Below are 22,242 nucleotides of genomic sequence, written 5' to 3' on the forward strand. Positions count from 1 at the left end.
CTCCCAGAGTGCTAGGATTACAGGAGTGAGCCACCACATGCAGCCACTTTATTAAACATTTGATTTTCCTGCTAGTCTTTACTTCTTGGACACATTTTCTGCAACTTTTGTAAGCTTCAGTTTCTTTATTTGTAAGAATGAAGATAGGATTTACTGCTCAAGATGTTGTGAGGATTGAATGAGATAGTGAATGTAACATCTGATACAGAGTAGGAGCCCAGTAAATGTTAGCTATACTGTTGCTAAAGGTGGGAACTGTGTCTCATTTATTCTTGAATCTCCTTCACCTAGCATAGTGCTTGGCACATATTAAGCACAAAAGAAACATTGGAGGGATTGAATTGAACTAAACTCATGTATCCAAATGTCCTTCAGTAGTCACCATAGGAGGTTAAAAAAATACTCTGATGGTGCCTATGCTGTATACATTTATTTTGCCGCACTTTTTTTCCTTCTCACGTTATTAATAGATGGGTAATGTGCCAATGACTTAACAAAGTTTGAGGAAGGCACATCTCACACTAGCATGTGAAAACCCAGTGGTCACTCTAACTACAAAAGGATCTTAACCACACCGTTTTTTTCTTTTTTCTTTGTAGAGATAAGGTCTCCCTATTGCCCAGGCTGATCTCCAACTCTTAGCCTCAAGCAATCCTCCTGCCTCATCCTCCCAGAGTGCTGGGATTAGTTGCAGTTTTTGTATTTTTTCTCTTCAGCGCCATATTTTAATTCTCATAAGAAATTTCACAGTCATTTCATAGTCATATGTAATTTTTGGTCAAAAGATGATATTACCCAAGACAAAATTACATCCAAGCTCAAAGAATGAAAATGTCCTGCTATTGAAAATACTGGAAAGATGGTACTACAGGTCAGTAGACAGTTCCAAATGAGGGGTTCCAGGTTTATTTTGAACAGCAACAATATTGTTGAAGGTGACTACTGAGAAGGAACATGATCCTTTTTGGTTCTGTTAGTTCTGGTTTGTTTGTCAAATCATGCTTCTCATTATCTTATAGCTTTACTTTGGATCTCCACTTAGTCTGTCAGCTGAGAAGCCTGTCCCCTGTTGCTACATCTGGGCAAGCAGGACAAGCCCTCACATCATAACATGTACTCCTCAGAGAGTGGACTTTTTTTTTTGGCGGGGGGTTGCCCCCCTCTTTAATGTGGCTGATAAAGAACTCCAGAAAAAAAAACTTAAATTTTTTTTTCTGACTTTAATTAGATGTACTATATTTGTCCTTATAGAATGCATGCAAAAATGAAAGAAGAAAAATCATGAAAATCCTACAACCCACACATTGCTATGCTCATATTTTGTTGTATTTCCATCTAGTCTTTTTCTATCCATATATATGTTTTTATGTATTTGCTATTATTGTAATGGTGTTCTCTATCTTGCTCTTTATTGTTTTTGTATTCTTCATGCCTTTATGTATCTGCAACATGATTTGTAATAGCTGTGTGGAATTCTATCAAATGGAAGGGTCATTTATTTAACACTCCTTAATTGTGGGACATGTACACTTCTAAGTTTTCACTGGTGTAGTATGATAATGAACATCCTTGTAAATAAATTTTTCTGTGCATCTCTGGTTTTTTTTAGGATCGATTTCTAGAAGTAGAATGACTTGGTCTTAATGTGTATATTCAAAGCTCGGGATGTTGGTTTTTAAGTTTATTTCACTTTTAAAAACTACTGAGGGTAAGAAGAGGATACGTGTAACACTGAATACTCCTGATAGCTCTCGGCTCCTTGTCCTCTAGGGATAGCCCTGTCTTCAGGCTCAGTGGCCAGCTGGCTCAGATGTTTTATTATCCAGTTAATTTCATGGTGGGATAGGTGCCAAGTGTCTCTCTCACTTAGTCAGCAGCTCCCACATGTCATCATCATATCATCGCACTGTTTTACTGTGAAGCGTTTCTCCCAGCAGCTCCAGGCATTAAATAGCGTCATTGATCCTTCCAACCCTAGTGCCTTTTCCTCTTGTACTGGGGTAGAGATCCATTAATGTTGATTGGGAAACTGCAGAACCAAGAACGACCTAATCAATGTTGCATAGAAATCCCACATTGGAACCCCAGATTGGTATCAGGTTGAGATTCTCCTTGTTTCCCTGCTAGCACAAGGCTAATAAGTTGGGCCAGCTTAACCTGATAAAAATAGTTGACAAACTTTAGTGTGTCCACACCCCTGCTTTTGGTAGCTGTCTGCCTCTAGAAGAAATGGAGCTGGTGCTATGTTTTAAATCAAGGTATTACAGACAAGTGCAAATCAGCTTCTGTTACTCGGGACTGATAGTCTTAGAGTAGAATTATAGACTTGATGAGAGTACCTTCTTGTTTGTGACTTGGAGCAGTCAGTGGGAGGTTTTTTAGCTGATGATAGACTGGAGATGTTTGGAGATTACCCTGAGGACTGAGGGAAGGCACATGTATAGGACTTTGTGTGCATGGGGTCAAATAAAGTCTCCACAGCAGCAAGGATAGTGGAAAATGTCTTGAGTCACAGACAGGATTGCATCCTTCACAATGAGAACTGTCTGCCTCTCCCATTCCCAGAGCCCTTAAGCAAACCTGTCACAATAGGGCGATTCTGTCTACTGCAGGGAATCTGGGAGTCTGCATACTTCTGGGGTGAGGCCTTACAGCATAGGCACCTAGTAGACCCTGTACTTATTTGGATGGTTGACAATTTTGTCCTATTAAAGTTTATTCTCTCCTTAATTGTATATATTTTTAGGCTTACTGCAGGTCACTGGGCTAAAGGGGGCATTAGCACAAGTTCACTTGGCAGTTAGTTTCTGTTGCTGCTGGTTTGCAATGTGTGGGGTAGTTCTATGTTTTTTGTTGCAACTGGAGATGGTTGTTACACTATCCCTATTTCTCTAAGAGTGAACCTATATGGCTAACAAGTTAAACTATCATTTCCCTTCATCCTTGGTCCCTTTTTTTTTTTTTTTTTGAAGTAGGCATTAGTATTGAAATGTTAAGGCCCTCATCAGCATTATTCTGCCATGGTTTCTATTGGCTATTGGAGAAATCCCAGCTAATAATCCTAATTGTGTATCTGTTACTTATAATAACGACTGTGGGGATGGTCCCTCTCAATGAATACCAGTTGTTAATAGCATCTTTTGCTCATTGTGGAATGTCAGGAACCTTAGACTTCGTGGCTTGATGTATCTTGAAATCCTTTGATTTGGAATATCACTTTTTACAATTTGTTGTCAACTAACTGCCTCATTTCCTGAGGATGTACCATGTTTCCTGTTTCATTCATGGGAAGTCCCCATCTCCTTCCTTCCTTTCACTGAGAACCTTCTGGCAGGATACAAAGATTAATGACAGTCCCTGTCCTTGAGAGATTGTCAGCCCTATATACAGGCTAGTGGGGAGACAGTAGAGGGCACTAGGTATTTTTAAGGCTAACATAAACAACTAGGGGTGGTTTTGTTTTGTTTTGTTTTGTGGGTAGAGGGGAGAGTATAACTCTGGCAGCAGGGTGAAAGATCATTTATAGGGACGTAGAGGTGCAGCTTTAGTTTGTACCTGATTTAGGATACAAAGAGGTGAGAGAAGTAGTAAAGAACAGGAATATGAATCCTTCTAAAAGAGAGTTTGCTTTTTAGAAACAAACATTTTGTGTTGAACTATGGCTTGAAGTGGAGATCTACTTCATCCCCCACAGCTCAAGTTGAACCAGACTCTTATATAATGTAATGCTTTGTGTTTGGGTTGGTATTTTCTGGAACTGGTTAGAGGATACACTTCAGCGTGAGGTCTATGGAGTAGCTGAAGATTGGCATCCCAAGGTGTTGGTCAGTGATAAGAGGGAGAGAAGAAACCTGTTCAGCTCTGAGGATAGGGCTTTTGTTTCTCTGAATTTCTCTGGGCTGCCGTACATGGCCCAGGGATCCATCTTCACATAACTCTTTACAGATAACTTTGTTGTACTGACTTTATTCTGTGTGAGTTCTGGCATTGGGCACTATTGATTACATCCCTGCTTATTTAAAATATTCTTTTCCTTTAGCTTCAAAAAGAGTATTTCATGGTTTTCCTTAACCTATCTGATTGCTGTTTGCCTTTGTTGGGTCTTTTCCTTCTTCTGACTCTTAATTGTGGCAGTTTCCTAAGGGGTAAGGCAGTGTGGTGAAGTGGGAAGAACCTGGAGGCAGGCAGGGCTGGGTTCAAATCTAAATTTCTACATTTATCAGTGACATGGTACAAGTTACTCACTTTCTCTGAGCCTGTGTTTTCTCATCTGTGAAATGGGGATAATATCTTCCACATAAAATGATGAGGATTAAATGGAATGGTATAGGTAAAGCTTCTAACACAGTGCTGATGCATAAACACATGATACATAGCTGGCATTATTATTGTGCAGCTTCTGACCTTTCTCTAGCTAGTTCTTCTGTCTTCAGCATCTCTTTTAAATTGCAAATTCTCACATCTGTTTCTACTACTTAAAAATCTCTCAAAAAAATTTTTTTACTGTAGTAAAAATACATAACATGAAATCTGCCTTCTTAACAAAATTTTAAATGTATTGTTAACTCTATGCATATTGTACAATAGATCTCTAGGACTTTTTTATCTTGCCTGACTGAAACTTTATACCCATTGAATAGCAGCTCCTTATTTCCCCCTTACCCCTAGTCCCTGACAACCACCATTCTACTTTTTGCTTATTTTTTTTTAATAAAAGTAAAAAATTTATTTTATCCTTTAGAAGGACAGAGAGAATGAGAAAGAGAGGGAGAGAGAGAGAAGGTGGGTGGGGTGGGAAAGAAAGCAGAGAGATGGCGTGGCATCCCAAAGAAAGAGAAAGGAGATGCCAGCTACTTTCTGCTTCTTGGCAGAATATATTTTGCATATGCATATGTCATATGCAGCATGGTTGAACCTTGAGGACAGCATGCTAAGTGAAATAAGCTAACCACGGAAGGACCAATAGTGCATGATTCCACTTAGATTTGAACCCAGCCCTGCCTGGCTCCAAAGCCCAGGTTCTTCTCACTTCACCACCCTGCCTTACCCCTTAAAAAACTGCCACAATTAGGAGCCAAAAGAAGAAGGCAAAGACCCAACAAAAACAGACAAAGAGCAATCAGACAGGTAAAGGAAAACCATGAAATACTTTTTTTGAAGCTAAAGGAAAAGAATATTTTACATAGATAGGGATGTAGTATTTCCTTCTTCTATTGAACATATAAAAAAAAACCTCTCAATTTTTCAGTTTATTTTTTTCAACTGCCTACATGACATCTGACATCTATACTTGGACATCACCTCGAACTCTGTTTTCAAACTCAGCTTAAATTTGGCTTCCCTGTCCTAGTTCCCATTTTTGACAGTTGTGCTCACATTCTTCTAGTCTCCGAGATCAGAAACCCCGGAGACATCTTTGACTTTTCTCTCTTCATCAACCCCCATTTTCAATCTGTCATTGAGTTCTTTTGTTTCTTCACAATTTCTCCTAAATTTGCCCCTTTCTTCCCCATTCCTTTTGCCTTGACTCTAGTCCAATCACTCATCAGCTCATGCCTGAATTAGAGCAACTGCCTCACATTTTGTTTCTTGTGTCCTCTTTTGTCTTCAGTTAACACTAGCACCTACTCTCCTAGTATTTCCTATTACTGAAAGTCTAAATTTGTTAAAAAGACCTTTTATTCCCTGATCTCTCCTACTTATCCAGGCTTATCTCACCTAATTTCCTAGAACACACCTTTAGCACCAGACAAACCCATTTTCTCACTGTGCCTTAGCATCTCTCATTTGTTTTCTCCTCTTGGCTTTTCTTGTGTAGATCTCTTTACTTGGAATGTCCTTGTTCTTTATACTTAACTGAAATCTATCTATTCCTTCAAGCTTCACTTCAAGTCTGTCTTTTAATGAAGACATCTCTGATTATTGTAGTCCAAGTTGATGTATCACTTTCCCACACTAGTTTTGTCTTCCTACTGAAATTGTAAGCTTTTTGTGAGGGGATTGTTTTATAGATATTACATTTCTATAACTCCCGTGGTGCCTAGCTCATGCCTAGCCAAGTTAAATGCTCATTACTGAGCACTTATAAAGTGTGGTGACCAAGGTGAATTATTCTTTCATTTGACAAATATATGTATGAACACCTGCCACATGTTGCTATGGTAGGCGCTGGGATCCATCAACAAACAACATAGTAACAAGACTGATTATACTGTACATAAGCAGACACTAGACACATATCTATTGGTCAACTGAATTTGTGGCAGCCAGGCAGGACTTTGAGTGAGGACAAATGATAAGAAGAGTAACAAGAGGGAGACATTAGAAAATAAGGCACAGCTAGGCTCAGTGGTGTGCCTGTCCAACTACTTGGGAGGCTGAGGTGGGAGGATCACTTGAGCCCAGGAGTTTAAGTCCAACTTGGGCAACATAGTAATACCTTATCTTCTAAAAAAAATTTTTTTTAAAAGAACATAAGGCACAAATGAAACAACTATAATAGAAAAAAGGCATTTAATGGATTTATTCAGCAAATTTTTGAATATCCACTGACATAAATTTATTCTAGGTATCAGGGATATGCCAGTGAATAAAACAAAGTCCCTTCCCTTGTAGAACTTATACTTTGTCATTTAGAGACATTTTAAAAATGAAAAGCATTTAATATTGGATGAAGCCCATCTGTAGGAGGTCAGCAGTGAAGGAGTTAATATGCTTCTAGGTCTCTAGGCTTTGTTGAAACAGATGGTTTCTGTGCCCTAGGGAGTATTTTTAAGGAGGATTAGAGGACTGGGCTGAGGAGGGCCTGAGACCTCTCTCCCTCACCCCATACCACACACACCTGCTGTTCTGGTGGTTGGTAAGCTGTGTAACTTGTCTCCCACTTGGTAGGGGCTTATTTGCAGGCTTGTGATTGTGGTTATAGGGCTTGCTGTACACTTCTGGCATTTTTATTTTCCTTTCTTGATTTTTATTTATTGTCCAATATCAATGAAGTCCCATTTTTTTTTTCTTTTGTTTTATTGCGACCTCATTTGAGAAATAAGAAGTCCCATTTTAATTTAACAGATTTTGGGACTTGTCTGTATTCCTTTCTGGTCCATATTTACTTTTGCATAATTGTAATCCGTGTGTGTGTGTGTGTGTGTGTGTGTGTGTTTCCTGATCCAATTTCTTTTATTGTAGTAAAATACATATAACATAAAATTTACCATTGTAACCATTTTAAAGTGGTTCATTGACATTAAGTACATTCATATTATATTTTTCAACCATCACAGCTATCTAGTTCCAGAACTTTTTCATGACCCCAAATGGAAATCCCATACCCATTAAGCATTCATTCTCCTTCCCCCAGCCCTTGGCAACTACTACTCTGCTTTCTAATTGTGTGTTCTGAATTTGCCTATTCTGAATATTTTTTATAAACGGAATCGTGTGGCGTTTTGTCTGGCTTCTTTCACTTAGTATATACATATATGGTTACATGCCTTTTTCATATAACATTATAAGGATTTTTTTTAGTGTTTCCTTATAGCCATTTTAATTTTAAGTTATCTTGTTGATGATGGCTTCAGTTAGCCATTCCCTTATCGCTGAATATTTGTGTTGTTTCAAGTTGTTGCTGTTATTTAAAAAAAAAAAAAAATGCTACCTCGGACATCTCCCTGTGTGCATGCTCAGCAGCATACAGGGGACTGTGAATGCCGCACACCAGCTGCAGAAGAACCATTGTCTTTGATTTAGGATAATGCGGCCTGTTACCCAATTCTGTGGGAGAACAGTCAAGTGATGAATTTTATATAGAAGGGAGCATTATTCTTTGCAACATAAGAGCTTGATCACCAGGGAATGGCAGGGAAAAGGTTTTTTTTTTCTTACTGTCTAGATAAAGACACTGCCTCTACCCCCTTGGGAAAGAATTGATTATAGCAGTTGAAGATGAAATGTTTTATTCATTTATTTATTCAACAGATATTTGAGAGCCTACTATGTGTCAGACATTTGAAACTTGCTGGTGGGTTAGGCTTGGGCAAACAGTGCCTTTCATTCCCTGGGCCTTTGATAAATGTTTGGAAGCAAGACTAGGACCTACTTCCAGAGTAATCAGAGAGGATCCAGAGGCCAAAGCCACATGGGGCCTTATTACCTCATGGTTTAACACCTCAAGATTTGGTACCATTATAGATACTAATCACGCATTAATTTGGGCTGCCCACTCCAGGGGATTTCAAGGCCAGACTCTGCATACATGGCTGTTCTTGCTCATACTCAGAGTCCTGGCTGCTAGAAGATGTCGGGCCTGTGCATCATAGTAGTTTCTTTCACTGTATCCTGGGTAAGGCAGCAAGGGGAGGGTGCTTATGGACTGGATAAAGGCTTCAGGGACTTTATTATAGTAATGTTACTGTGTTCATGCAAGAAGTAAGGTGGGAGTGTCACAGATTGTGAGTTAGCTCAGATATACCTGGGATTAGTGCTCTTGGCACTAACTGTTAACTTTGGGAAAGTGCTAAAACTCTGAATTGTTGATTTGAGGTGAGAACAGACAGGCGAATGAGGCCTGATCTCTACCCTCTTCCACCTACCACTTGTTGCTTTTCTTTCAGTGTTAGAATTTGATCTGTTCTGTGCCTGTATCTTAAGATGTACTTTTCCTAGTGTACTTAAAAAGCTATTGAACAGTCTCCTCTGGGGGAGGGGGAATAGGAAAGGGTTAGACAGTCAGGAGTAGGGTCTTGGTGTCTCTTTCTCCCCCTCCCTCCCTCCCTCTACCGCCTGGAGTTAACGGAAGACCTAGAGTTACTGAGGGGTGGCTGTGTTTGTTTTTCAGTGGGCTGGCTTTACTGAGTGGGACACAAAAGCCCAAAGCACAGGCCATTCCCACAAGCCTAACATTTTCATATTTCTTTCCCTGCCAAAGAATCTTTGGTTAGGGTTAAGAATAACTAGTCTGTCTGTGGAAATACCAAGGCCTTTTGTTTGCCAGAAGAAAAGGGCTTTTGATTAAGGCCTTCTTCTCATTTTTTTTTTTCTTTTCCTTAAGTTGCTGTGGGAAGACTTCAGAGCCTCTGAAGGTGCTGTGTTTGTTGAAGGGTCTGGGGGAAGGAAAGATAGCTAAATAGAACTAGGAGAGGCTTAACCATTCTTTGCTACATATTTGTGTAGAGATGAACAACAAAAAAATCTGTCCAATTTTTGGTGATTGCTTCTACTAGCCTTTCTTTCTTCCAGTCTTTTATGAAATCCACCCAAAACAGTAGTTCCTGAAGGACCTGCAGTACTGATCTGATCTTGAATCCCACTCTCTGTGATTTTGGGCAAGTTACTTTAACCTTTCTCTTTAGGCCAGAGCTTTGCACCTATAAAAGGAGATTATAATAGTACAATTTTCCTAGGGTTATGGGAATTGAATGAGTTACTATGTGGAAAGTACTTAGGACATTGCCTGGCACATAGTAAGTACTTATCCACCAGTAAATATTACTATTACTATCTATGGCAAATGGCTGAGTATAGCTTTATTTTTCTCATTACTAATTCCAAATGTGACTTTCTAGGGCTAGGAAAGTCAGGCCTTTGTCTTCTTAGAATGAAAAGGAGGCAGACATTCCCATTAGCCATGATCTTTTTATCAGCCAGAGGCAAAGGGACAAAGGGAAAGATTTGTTCTCTGTGTGGACACATCTTAGAAACTCAGTGTCTTCTTCTGGGTTTTTTTTTTTTTTCCCTCCACTCTTCCCTGAACTCCTCAGTGTCTTCTTAGTTGAATATCAGCAAGGGAATCAATTTCATTATTGAGGAACCTTCTCTTTGGCAAACAGGGTGGGCGTGGGTCATGACTCCAGAACATAATCTACTTTCTCAGTCTTTGTCTGAGGGTAGTGATGTTTCTTGTGCTTCAGGAAAGCCTGAACCAAACTATAGAGAAGGGTCTCCTGGGCCTCTAAATATACAGTAGTAAGAGAAGTAGGCGGCATCTCAGTAGGAAAAGGAGGCATCCTTAGGGCTAGGTCCGGTCCCAGTGACTCTACTACCAGGTCTCGGGAGTGTCATTAATGGAGGCTCTGGGCAAGTGCCTGCGTTTCCCTGGTCATAAGTAAGAGATGTGTGGAATGACCTGCCCCAAACCTCTGGGCAGTTTTATAAGCTGCCAACCCTCTTTCCCAAATTGCTGGTAGTGACAGTGGAAGTGGCACAGAAATTTGGGTTTTTGTCTCTTTTTTGCCCTTTTCCGTATTGTCTTTAGCTTTTAGGAATGACTTCCTTGCCTGCCTTTCCAACTTCCCTCCTACCCCTACCCCTGTTCTGTCTTGTAGGGTAAAGTCTCATTTTATCCCTTGCAGGGGGTTAGGTTATAAAGCTTGTATATAAAGTTGAAAATTCCAAATAATCAAAATTATCATTGAAACATAAATGACCCAAAAAGCAAAGTATATAAACATGGTTTTGTATATATGCCATGACAGAGTTGGAATACCATATAAAATAGTTGGCCTGTAATTAGGGGACATTTTTTAATGAAAAAATAAGTATTCTCAAAACCTAAAGTCATATTTAGTGTCCAGGCTACTCAGAATGCGACGAGGCACGTGAGAACTGAGACTTGCTGAAGTCTCAGATCCAAGTCCTCGCGTCGCATGTTCACCCTGGTACATAATAATGTCACCTTGCTGTAAAACCTCCCTGAGTGGAATTGTGAGTAAACTTCTGCACTGCTTAAATTATTTTTCTCTCTCCGGTCAAGTTTATATAGTTAAGTGTATGTGTGTGTGGTGAGTCCACTATATTCTTCTTTTCGGCTTTCTATTTTTCTTCTTCTCTTTTAAAATCTTTACTTTCTTCTTCTAAGTCCATTTTAAAGTACCCAGCAATTCTTCTCTTACCCAGAATGCTTGTTTGTGTGTCTCCCTGTTCCATTTCTTAATTATTTTTAGTGTTCAGGGTTCTTTAAAGGGGGGATTGGGAGTGGGAGGGGAAGATTTCTAATTGTCCTCTTCATTTAAATTCTGTAGTCATAGCTTCCACTTTTCCTTCTCTCAGGTCCTCCACTAACTTGTGATTCTTACCCCTTGCATGTACGGCCTTTTCTTTCTTTCTTTTTGTTCCTCTTTTATATTATTTTTCTGTGGAAAATTTCTGCTTATGCTAAGCCAATTAGAAATGAATTCTTGTTATACCTACTAAGCATCATTGGTTCTATCTCTAGATGTTTGTTAGGTTTTTAGGGCAACCCCAAATTCATAATATCATAAAAAGATAGATGAGGAACTGAGCTCACCCGGAGAGGTCAAAGGACACTTGCCCCAAGTCATATAGCTATTTATTGACAAGCTGAAACTATTAATATGACCCAGGTTCCTGATTTGTAGTTGAATGCTTTTCCTCCAAGTCACATTGCTTGCCTTTGAAGCTTTGGCCCTGAACAATCTTTTGTAAGATCCTTGAACTGTTTTTCTCCTCTAGCCTTTGGGGAATTGTGACTTATTCTTTTTTGTTTGATTTTATTTATTTTATTACATTTCCTTTCTTTAAAAGTGGCAGGTAATATGAACTTCAAGAGGGTTAAAATTAGTTCTGTTTCAGAGGTGTATTTGAGAATTATGTATCATCTCTTGAAGTAGTCTAAGAGACATAGAGCTATGTTACAACTTCCAGGACTAGGAATTGCTGTCACCAGCCTAGCGTTTGAGAAAAGGGAGATTGGTGACCATAGTTCTAGGATGGTGAGAATTTGTGTAGGGAATTAACTGAAACACAAAGGTAGTTAAGATCAAAAAACATTTGTTGAATTCCACTCTTTGCAAGGCACATGACTAGGTATTGGGAATATAGACATAATCCCTGCTTTCAAGGGGCTCGCAGTTCCCTGGTTCCGCATGAGAAAAGGAGATACCAAGTATATCTGAAGAGATATCTTCAGTGAGGCTATGATTTCTCTTGTCCTGATTTGGTCACAGAACTGGAAGAGACAAAGTTGCTGTTCACTGGGACCTTGGGGAAATCCCAAAATACAAGGCACTAAATGCTAGTTTGGTCCTTGAATAGGGCAAAGTGGGTTTCCCAGGGTCTCAAGGGGCAGTTGTACTTAGTGGAAAGTGTAGCCAGCAACAAAGTGGAGTTCTTTGTACCTTTTCCTCCCTTCCTTAATATTTTTCCTTCTGGGAGCTATTGATAACCATTAAGCTAAACAATTTCCATCTTTTTTTTTTTTTTTTTTTTAAATTTCCCCTTTGAGCAGTGGGAATATCAGGAAAAAAATAATTGAGAAGAAAAATGATTTGCAAAGGATAGCCTTGCTGCATGTGAGTGAGACAATTCATCAGGCCTGGGGAAGTTTATGCTGTATTTTCAAACACAGACAGGTAGGAGCTTCTAGCTGGGGGGGGGGGGGTGGGGGGAGGCATGCAGTTGTTCTGGTCTTTGCAGCTTGTCCCTTAAATGTTGCCGGCTCCTTCAGCCTTTGTTTGTGTAAAACATCACGTTGTAACAAAGATCAAAACTGTAGTCCTTGCTTTCTCAATCCTAAGGAAGAAAAATGGGTTAATTGGAACTATGTATGTTTCTTCTTTGTCCTGGAAAAAACCATAAAACAAACAACAAGAACAACAAAAAATCAACAGCTGAAATGCCCCAATAAAACAAAACCTTAATAGCCATGATTAACTTGTGGTGCCTCAGGATGTTGGACCAACTAACAGTTTGTTGGCCAATCACCTAGTGTTTCTATAGCAGGAGTTTTCCAGCTTGATGCATAATGTACAAATAACTGCGTCAGTCCCTGGCTGTCATCATTTTGCTGTGCAAAAAGGGAACATTGGAGAGAGGTCCAGGAGCTACTCCCTGTATCATGTATAACATTTTTATTGCTAATGGAGAGGAGGATGGTGGTGGTGGTGGTAGGGGTGTTGGTATTCACTGAAGAAGGTAGGCCCACAATCCCCATGCCTAGTTTCTAATTGGCATTGGTAATATAACCATCTTTCAGAGAGTCAGTTCCAAGAGGTGCCTTTGTGGAAACATCTCAGCTTTGCTCCGTGCACTGTTTACTTTGCTATCTCTACCAGCAGCTGTAGTGAATGGGAGAGCCATTGCCTTCTGAAGTGCCCTTAGGCTGTTCTCAGTGACTCTCAAGTCTTAAGAATCATTTGGGTGAACATAATGCTGAAACCCTGTAGCTATTTGGCTCCAAAGAAAAGCTGCACTGCCATGGCAATGAAGCTCCCCATTGAATTAAGCAAAATGGCAATTTCCAAGAATCTGGGTGGTAGTTATTTCAATGAAGTTGAGAAATGGGATCACTGAGAAGGGGATTTCCGCAGAACCTAGGCTGTCAGGGAAACATTTATTCCCCACTGTCTTCTATTTACAAATTCCAGGAGAGGAGCATGAGGTTATGTATCCCTCTCCTTAGTAAGACAGAGAGTCCATAGAGGCCAGCTAATGTGCTACTTTACAGTTACATTGTAATTTTTCTTTTAAAAAAATACTTTTACCTACTGAACACAATCTTTTTTTTTTTTTTTTTTTTTTTTTTTGAGACAGAGTCTCACTCTGTTGCCCAGGGAGAGTGCAGTGGCATCATTTGTAGCTCACTGCAACCTCAAACTCCCAGGCTAAAGCGATCCTCCTGCTTCAGCCTCTTGAGTAGCTGGGACTACAGATGTGTGCCAGGATGCCAGGCTAATTTTTCTATCTTTAGTAGAGATGGGTTTCGCTCTTGCTCAGGCTGGTCTTTAACTCCTGAGCTCAAGCAATCCACCGGCCTTGGCCTCCCAGAATGCTAGGATTACAGGCATGAGCCACCGCACCCAGCCTTGAACACAATCTTAATACCACACAGGTGATGTACATGTATTAACACCCTTCCTGAAATCTGAAAATACAAGAAATGTAGAAATATCTGGTAGTTTATAAGCCTTTACTCTTGAAGAAGCCAATTTGGGATTTCCCTTGTCTTTCTGTCCTATCATATTCTTTGAGAGGGGGCAATAAGAGCATTTCTCTTTTCCCTTCTCTCTGGTTCACCCCAGTGGGGCACATAGTTGCTGGATTCAGCAACATTCTTTCCCAAATGATTCTTAAGGCATAAGGGTCACTGATGTTTATTTTTAAATTCATAACCCAGGGTTGAGGGAAAGCAGTTGTCCGTACTGAATTCCCCCGTGGAGGCTTTCAGCTGCCTAGACTTCAGCTGCCCAGAATGTGTCTTCACTAGGCACATTCCAACAGTCTTAAAGTCCTGACCCCCAGGAGTGAAATTCTGGTCTGGTGTCTCACTCCTGGAATCCATTCATGAGGCATGGCCTTGGCATCAGGTGCCACATTGGAAAGCTGAGGGAACAGGTGGCTTGTGACCTTAGTATAAAACTTCCGACTGGTAAAGTGGTTTTGGAGACTTTGGCTTATTGAAAGTTTCCTTCTGCTTTCTTGTCAGCTTTAGCCATCTCTTGATGATCTCTTTAGTTCCTTTCCAGGATTTTCTAGGAGCATGCTGGGGACAGAATATAAGGAGTTAAACTGCAGTGAACTTGTAGAGAATGATTGAACAGTGATTAAGTGATATTTTAACTTCTGTTTACAGGTGAGAAATGGATATCATCAGGAAAAAAAGTTAGTTTGCAGTTTTGACTGAAGTCATCTTATCTTTGTTGGCCAGGGCTGCCTGCCCTTATTCAGTTTCATTTTTAGCTGCAAGGTGAACTCCCACACACACACTTCTTTACTGATGTCCATCTTTGTCTTTGCTCATGTTCTATCCCCTGCCCCTCTCCCGCCAATCCCATGGAGATTGGAAACCCAGTTCCACTCAGAACAGAGGCGGGGTGGGACTCAGCTCTCAGCTGCCCTTCTGTGTCTTTTGCTTCTGGAAGGCCTTGGGGTGAAGCATAGATAGGAGTATTGGGATATTGGAAAGCCATTGGACTGGTGAAAAAAGCATCAGATAAGGAGTTCAAGAGGCCTGGGTTTGAATTCCGGCTCTGCTACTTACTAGCTATGTAAGCTATGCTTAATCTCCGTAAGTCTCAATGTCCTCTTCTGTAAAATGGGGTAATAATTCCTACCTGAAAAAGTAGGAATTAGGAAGAATTAGAGTTCTGTATGTAAAGAGCATTGCCTGACACACAGTAGCTATTTAATTACGTTTGAGAGTAGGAGCTTTGCTGTGTGATTGAAGAGGTCAGAGTTAATGGTGGGGTTTAGACTGGTTTTGGTTAGCTTTTTGACTACTTTCATATGTTAATTGTATAGTTTATATATTACAGTATAAAGTTATGCTATCCTTTGCCTTTATTATAGTCTAGTAAGTGTAGTAGCAGACCCAAGGAGGGGCTTTTAGTGTCCCTGCCCCCACAATCTCCATCACCTTCTCTAAAGCTTCCCTAAATAAACAAATTTAAATAAAAAGTATTTGTTATATAAATGCAGCATTAAGACTGATTATGATTGCTTCTCCTCTTCTGACCAGATCGCCACTTACAAGCCTATTTTATGTAAAATTCCTGGTTCTCTACTCTGGTACTGCTGCAAAAGTTGATTTCTCTTAGAGGCTGGGCACAGTGGCTCATTCCTGTAATCCTAGCACTCTGGGAGGCCAAGGCGGGAGGATTGCTTGAGCAATAACTAGTGGCTCAGATTGCTTTTTATTTTATGTCTTCATCAGAAGACTTAATATGGTTAAGATGGCAACACTCTTCAAAATGATCTGCAAATGCAGTGCAATCCCTATCAAAATTCCAGCTGGGTTTTCTTTCTTTTTTTTTTTTTTTTTTTGGCAGGCAGGGGTTGGGGGTGGTGGTGGAAATTGGCAGGCTGGTCCTGAAATTCGTATGGATGTGCAGGGAACCCAGAATAGCCAAAATGATCTTGAAAAAGAACAAAATTAGAGGACTTACACTTCCCAATTTGAAAACTTACTACAGAGCTATAGTAATTAAGACAGTGTGGGAATGACATAAGGATAGACATTATAGATCAACAGAGTAGAATTGAGTGTCCAAAAATAAACCTTTACATTTATGGTCAATTTATTTTTAATAAAGGTGCTAAGACAATTCAATTTGGAAAGATTTGTCTTTTCAACAAATTATACTGGGACAACTGTGTATCCATATGCAGGAGAATGAATTTGGGATCCCCGCCTCACACAGTATACTCAAAATGGGTAATAGACCTATGTGTAAGAGCTAAATTATAAATTATAAAACTATTGGGAGAGAACTTAGGAGTAAATCTTTGTGACCTTGGATTAGGCAGTAGTTTGTTAGATATGACACTGAAAGCAGAAACAGAAAAGAAAAAATAGATAAATTGAACTTGATCAAAATTTAAAACTTCTGTGTTTCAAAGGACACTATCTAGAAAATGAAAAGAATGGAAGAAAATATTTTCAAATCATATATATAATAAGGGATTTGGATCTAAAATATATAAAGAACTCTTAGAACTCAACTGTAAAAAGACAAATAACCCAATAAAAAAATGGGCAAAGGATTCAAATTGCCATTTCTTCAAAGAAGATATACACATAGCCACTAAGCACATGAAAAGATACTTAACATGATTAGTCATTAGGGAAATGCAAATCAAAACCACATGATAGACCACTTCATACCCACTAGAATGGCTATAATAAAAAAGACTGTGAGGATGTGGAGAAACTGGAACCCTCATACATTGCTGGTGGGAATTTAAAATGGTGCAGCTGCTTTAGAAGACAGTTTGGCGATTCCTCAAAAAGTTAAACATAGAGTTGCCACATGACCCAGCAATTCCACTCCTAAATATATATCCAGGAAAATTGAAAACATATTCACAGAAAACTTGTACATAAATGCTCATAGCAGCATTATTCATAATAGCCCCAAAGTGGAAACAACCCAAATATTATCAGTTGATGAATGGATAAACACACAGTGGTATATTCATAAAATGGAATATTATTTGGTAATAAAAAGGAATGAAGTACAGATTGATGCTAACATGGATCACTCTTGAGAACATTAGGCCAACTAAAAGAAGCCACACACAAAAGACCATGTATTGTATGATTCCATTTATACAGAATAGGCAAATCCATAGAGACAATAAGTAGCTTAGTGGTTGCTAGGGGTTGGGGGAGGGGAGAATGGGAAGTGCCTGCTAATGGCTATAGGGTTTCTTTTGGGGGGATTGAAATATTCTAAAATTAGATAATGATGATAGTTGCACAACTCTGTGAATATACTAAAATCCACTGAATTGTATACTTTAAAAGGGTAAATTGTACAGTATGTTAACTAAATCTCAGTGAAATTGTTATTAAAAATATTAATCTGGGCTTGATGGCTCAAGCCTGTAATCCCAGCACTTTGGGAAGCTGAGGCTGGAGGATTGCTTGAGGCCAGGAGCTCGGGACCAACTTGGGCAACATGGTGAGAGCCCATATCTACAAAAAATAAAAAAATTAGCCAGGCATCATAGCGCACACCTTTAAGTCCCAGCTATTCGGTGACTGAGGCAGGAGGATTGCTTGAGCCCAGGAGTTTGAGGCTGTCGTAAGCTATGATTGAGCCACTGTACCCTAGCCTGGGTGACAGCAAGACCCTGTCTCTTTAAACAAACAAAACACACACACACACACACACATATATGTGGGTAATTTGTAGGTATGAATAGCATTTTGTCAGTTTATACTTGGTCCCTTATCTCTGCTACTGTGAATCTTGAAGTTGTCTTTAAGATATCACTTTAGGACTATCTTGAGCACTGGGCAGGTTACTGTTGCCCCAAAGCTTCAAGGTGAGAAACAGTTGGCATTTTGTATCACAGATCAAACCTTTTAAGGTGAATGCTTTGAGGCTGAAGGCTTTCCAAGTTTTAAGTGTCACTGCCTGTGCCCTACCCTAGTTCTTCATCCTTTCAACTGTGTGTCCCACTGGAGTAGCTGGTTTATGTTCTGGTTCCCAGCCCTATTTCCAACTCCACCAAGAACCTCACTTCTTTCATCTGTTCCCCGTTTTTCCTCCAGGCTATGTATGATCTTGCTCTGAGGCATTCTTTCCTGGGAGGTGTGGAGATAGTAACTCAAGGAGCCGCTGGGTGGCGCCCTGCCCCCAGAGGATTGCCAAAAAAGAATGACATGTCTGGAAGAGGCTCAGGCCTGTGTTGGCAGGAAGAGGTGACTCATTTTTCATCAAAGGAATTTCAAAGAACATATAATGACAGGATGATGTCAGAGGAGCAGGTGGAGACAGGAACCTTGATTAAGGTGCTGGAAGGAGGTGTTGAATGGTGTGGTTGCCTGGGCAGTCAGAATGATTGACTAGCATAGATCATAGGAAACGTCACATGTTTTTTAGTTCCTTTCTTATGAGTCCTAGTGTGGGCAGTGCTGTACATGTGCCTTCCAGAGCATGTGATCAAGTCTGTGCATGTCTTGGGTGTACTGTGTTTGTATAATATCTTGGTGAAATGACTCACGACATCCTGTGCCAGTCATGGACTTATTTCACACGCAGTGTGGCGTGTGTGGGTTCCTGCACTCTGTGCAGCGGTTCCATAGCTAGCTGGGTCTGTGTCTTTGAATTGAACCTCACATGTTCATGGTGGCTGGTTTGGAGGTGTGGCATTTCCCCTTGATATATTTAAATAGAGGAACTGGTAAAAAGGAATTTGAAGAGAAAAATTTAAAAAAAGAAATAAATAGAAGAACAGAAGGTCAGATCCCAGGGTCTTTACCTTATTGCCAGAAGTTACTCTGGTTCCCTCTAGTATTTTGGCAAGAGCTGGATCTTTGCTCTAACCCCAGTTAAGTTTTCTTTTTCTTTTTTTCTTCTTCTTCTTTGAGCAGAGGGCCCTCTGATGGTGTGTGTGGATGAAGCTGATAAGGGGAAGGAAAGTTATAGTCAGGAGGAAAGTTAGACAAGTTTTGGTATCTCTTCATATTGCAAGGAGCCAAAGTTGGTTAGGTTATTCAGGTTCCATTTATTATATATTAAGATTGTGAAAGAGTGTTCCTGGTTATCACTACAGCTTAGCACCTACCAGAGTCTGTGTGATTATGAGGTTGGAGGCTAAATCAACCACTTGCACACAGATAAAAAAAAAAAGAGGGTGTTTATTGCTAATACTCTGCCTCAGGTTTCAGGCCTCTCAGGAAGGTCGTGGAAGAAATGGCTTAGCAATATTTATTGCTACTCTTGTGCTTATGAATCGTTCATCTGAAGGTATCATAGGATATCACTAAAAAAGCAGAACATATTATTATGTCTCTTTAAGATGTATCATAAGAGTCAGGCACAGTGACATGCGCCTGTATTCCCAGCTACTCAGGAGGCTAAGGTGGGAGGATCACTTGAGCACAGGAGTTCGAGGCTGTGGTGTAGTTATGATTGTGCCTGTGAATAGCCACTGTACTCCAGCCTGGGCAACATAGGCAGACCCCGTCTCTTGAAAAAAATTCTGTATCTATATCTCAGAAGCAAGATGGAAAAGTTAAACTGCAGTTTGAAAGGGAGGAAGGAAAGCTTTATTTATTTCTTGGCAGTATCTTCAGTTGTTACATCCTTCTGACTGATTGTGAGTTCTGTTTTTAGGCAGTACTACAGGTACACTGTAGGATAAAAACTGACCTTTGGAGTAGGGTAAGAAGGAAGTGAGTCAGGAAGGATGGAATCAGATAACTTACTCGTTAGAGAAGGGTGCTGGACTTCCCTGGCCTTAGTTAGCAATATTCCTCCTCCCTCTTAGCAGCCCGTCTCCCGGTCTCTCTTCATGAGCTAACAAATCATGTGATGTGCCAAAGGACCCAGGGAGGAATGTTCCCTAGGGCAGGTTCGATTTGGGAGCACCCGAGGGTAATCTGTGAGGATGCTGTTTCAGAAGTCACCACCTGACTCATTGTCAGTTGAATTTGAGCAGAAGCAGTCTTGACCCGAACATGTTCTTGTGCCTGCCACATAACATATATAGGTCCTCTCTCCCTTTCGTTATGAGCTAAAGACCTTTATCATGAGGTAGAGCAGTGGTAAGGGAGAAATATTCTGAAATCCTCGATTAACCAGAATGTTAAGGGAATCCATGCGGGATTCTGAACATCTTTGAGTTTTTTTGATGAGGGAGAAAAATCACTCCTTTAGGGGCTCATTATTAGCCATAGGATAAAATCAAAGTCATCTTGTCATTTAAAACCTTCTGTCATCCAGCCTAACTTTCTATACAATTTTTTTTTTTTTTTTTTTTTTTTTTGAGACAGAGTCACACTCTGTTGCCCAGGCTAGAGTGAGTGCCGTGGCGTCAGCCTAGCTCACAGCAACCTCAAACTCCTGAGCTCAAGCGATCCTCCTGTCTCAGCCTCCCGAGTAGCTGGGACTACAGGCATGTGCCACCATGCCTGGCTAATTTTTTCTATATATATTTTTAGCTGTCCATATAATTTCTTTCTATTTTTAGTAGAGGTGGGGTCTCGCTCTTGCTCAGGCTGGTCTCGAACTCCTGAGCTCGAACGATCCGCCCACCTTGGCCTCCCAGAGTGCTAGGATTACAGGCGTGAGCCACCGCGCCCGGCCTTATACAATTTTTTAAAATCAAAATTATACATATTTTTATCTCAAAAAATCTAACATTATTATAAGGCTTATGATAGAAATAATCCCCTGTCCTATCCCTACTTGCATCTGAGAACCACTTCCAAGTCATTTAGCTGTTTTAGTATTTTCCACTACATTTCTTTTTTTTTTTTTTTTGAGACAGAGTCTCACTTTGTTGCCCAGGCTAGAGTGAGTGCCGTGGCGTCAGTCTAGCTCACAGCAACCTTAGACTCCTCGGCTTAAGTGATCCTACTGCCTCAGCCTCCCGAGTAGCTGGGACTACAGGCATGTGCCACTATGCCCAGCTAATTTTTTTTTCTATATAGATTTTTAGTTGTCCATATAATGTCTTTCTATTTTTAGTAGAGACGAGGTCTCGCTCTTGCTCAGGCTGGTCTCGAACTCCTGACCTTGAGCAATCCTCCCACCTCGGCCTCCCAGAGTGCTAGGATTACAGGCGTGAGCCACGGCGCCCGGCCTCCACTACATTTCTTAAATATACTTTTTTTTTTTTTTTTTTTGAGACAGAGTCTCACTCTGTTGCCCCTGCTAGAGTGCCGGGTGCGTGGCGTCAGCCTAGCTCACAGCAACCTCAAACTCCTGGGCTTAAGCGATCCTTCTGCCTCAGCCTCCCGAGTAGCTAGGATTACAAGCATTCGCCACCATGCCCAGCTAATTTTTTTCTATATATATTTTTAGTTGGTCAGATAATTTCTTTCTATTTATTAGTAGAGACGGGGGTCTCGCTCTTGCTCAGGCTGGTCTTGAACTCCTGACCTTGAGCAATCCTCCCACCTCGGCCTCCCAGAGTGCTAGGATTACAGGCATGAGCCACCGCGTCCGGCCTTAAATATACTCTTTTTCTAGTGATTTTGATTTTTTGGTTTTAAACATTGTCTATTGATGTGCTACTACAGAAAATTAGGGCTTAGTTTTTTCATTCCTACCCCCTTAACACACATGCTTTCCCTTCCCCTTCTTCCCATTGTCATGCATTATTACCATTACATGATACTCTGTGTCTCCCACAGGACACCAAGACTTCTCTCTCGGGATGTTGAAACTTACCAAATAATCTTTTAGTTTAAAGCTTTCTTTGGAGACATTCCCCAGGAGCTTTCTCTTATCCACCTCTGGATGGGTTGCTATCACAGCCTTTAGTAAAGCTGTCATCTTCTGATGCCTTCTGTTCACCATCATACTGGGAAATTCCTTCACCTGTCTTCCCCATCGAATCCCATGTTTCCTGGATCTCATGTTGTCATATTTCAAGGTTTACTCCATTTTTTCATTGAAGTATATCTTTAAGTATCTTCCTTAGAAAGGATATATGGGAGATAAATATTTTTGAACTTTGCTTATCTGAAAATGTCTTTATTCTACTTTTCCTTTCATTAAGAGTTTGGGTATAGCGTTCTAAGTTGCAAATCACTTTGTATCAGAATTTGGAAGGCGTTCTTCCTCCTTGTTTCCGGTGTTGCTGTTGAGAAGTCCAGTGCCATTCTGGTTCTTGACTTCTATGTGTGACTTGTTTTTCTTTTTGATAGCTTTTAGCATTTTACTTTTATCCCCAGTTTTCTGAAATGTTACGATGATTTGAAAATACATCTTTTATTTAATAATTCTTTAATAATTTCCTCTCTTCTATTTTCTCTGTTTTGTCTTTCTGGTT

At 40.3% G+C, this 22,242-nt stretch overlaps 1 protein-coding gene and 1 non-coding gene across 2 annotated transcripts in view; one reads left to right on the forward strand and one right to left on the reverse strand.

Annotated features, from left to right (window-relative positions):
* Window positions 1–22,242, forward strand: part of MACF1 (microtubule actin crosslinking factor 1) — a 330,626-nt gene that overhangs the window by 64,030 nt on the left and 244,354 nt on the right. The gene's annotated exons all lie outside the window — the stretch shown is intronic.
* Window positions 465–564, reverse strand: LOC138391226 (small nucleolar RNA U13). Its single transcript, XR_011234834.1, has one exon. It is a non-coding gene; the product is annotated as a small nucleolar RNA U13 (small nucleolar RNA).

Source organism: Eulemur rufifrons, chromosome 8 (assembly GCF_041146395.1).
Source record: "Eulemur rufifrons isolate Redbay chromosome 8, OSU_ERuf_1, whole genome shotgun sequence".
Classification (NCBI taxonomy): Eukaryota; Metazoa; Chordata; class Mammalia; order Primates; family Lemuridae; genus Eulemur; species Eulemur rufifrons.